General features: G+C 43.8%; 1 pseudogene; it reads right to left on the bottom strand.

The window, feature by feature from the left end:
* Positions 1 to 772: 772 nt before the first annotated feature.
* Positions 773 to 1,157, bottom strand: LOC113932597 (annotated as a pseudogene).
* Between the last annotated feature and the right edge of the window lie 277 nt (positions 1,158 to 1,434).

Here is a 1,434-nt window from a genome sequence, read left to right as displayed (position 1 = left end):
CTTGTGTTCTCTCTCTTTCTCTCTCTCTCTCATCAATCTCATCAGTCACTCAATCAAACAAACAAACAGAAAACTGTTCTAGAACTGAACACAGTGGTGAAAAGCTGGAGCCATGGACTTCCATTATTCTTTCTAATTCTCAAGTTAAAGGTGTCTTCACAATCTGGTGAACATTATAGGTTGAATGGGAAGGGTGGACATTTTCTGTTTTGTTTGCACAGTATCCTTCTTTCCTCTTGGAGATAGTACTCTTCTCTTCTCTCGGACCTCCTCCTTGCCATGCTCTACTCTGGGAGCTGCTAACTGCTTATGAGACTTTGACCACAGAGATTCATCCCTGAGAGAGCAAGTGTTATGAGGCAGGACAAGAAGATCTTTCCTGGGATTTTTCTAACCAGAGCTTGAAATTTTGGTTTCTGAGATTGTAAGGATATAAGTCTGAAGCTACAGGTGACCAGCCTTCATTTTGGAAATGCTGGTCAGAAAGAAACCAGCACACAGAGAGAAACAGAGAGAAGAATCACAAGAAGAAATACCAGGAAGCATCACTGAAGTTCCTGGTACCAAGCACCTCTAAGCCTGTCTTTTCCACATTTTGGTTTTTTAAGCCAGTGTATTCTTTTTCCTTCTTTCCCTCTCTCCATGCCTCCCTTCCTCCCTTTTCTCTCTCCTTCCATCTTTTTTTCCTTCAAAACTTTATTTGTGTATTTATAAAGAAAAAAAACACAGCACTGTATTATTTCCATTGCTAAGGATAGGCCTTTGCAGGATGTCAGACTAATTTCTGATAACAGGGTGGAGGCCTCTGCTTGCCATCAGTGAGTGGGTTCTGCAGGACCATGATGATTGAGTCTCTTCACAGGAGCATCTTGGAGATGTAGGGGTCCTTGTTGACTGGCTTGGACTTCTTACCTTTGTTGCTCTTGGGGACCTTGGTCTGAATCACCTTCACATTCTCCAGCACTGTGTTGCAGTGCTTGTCAGTGGCCTCCACACAGCACAGGAGCTCCTTGTTATTGCCACAACTCATGAGCCCTTACGTAGGTGTTGTTCCTGACTGACTGTGTGAGCACGGAGAATGGATTTGTGTTAAACTCTTCCTCCTCCCACTTTTGCAGCTCCTCCAGGGTCATCTTGCTCTTGCGCTTCTTGGGTAGGCTCCTGGTGATCGTGGCTGTACTCTCAGACCACTTGTGTCTCCTCTGTGTTGTTTCTGCTTCTATAGAGTCTTATGCTAATTTAAATTACCTCTCTCGAGCTGGCAACCAAGCTAGAACATCTTCTCTGGCATATTGGCTGACTCACAGGTGATATGACTGTATGAATGAACAGATGACTGCTTGGCTGAATGAAAAACTGGTTTCTTGCTAAGGTGGACCATGGATTTCCTGTGATTTCTAGTTCACAGCAATCTGTGAATGTTCTGATCTCTAT

The sequence above is a fragment of the Zalophus californianus genome, chromosome 10, assembly GCF_009762305.2.
Source record: "Zalophus californianus isolate mZalCal1 chromosome 10, mZalCal1.pri.v2, whole genome shotgun sequence".
NCBI classification, from domain to species: Eukaryota; Metazoa; Chordata; class Mammalia; order Carnivora; family Otariidae; genus Zalophus; species Zalophus californianus.
The sequence above is the reverse complement of the archived record's forward strand: the minus strand, read 5'-3'. Positions and strand labels throughout refer to the sequence as shown.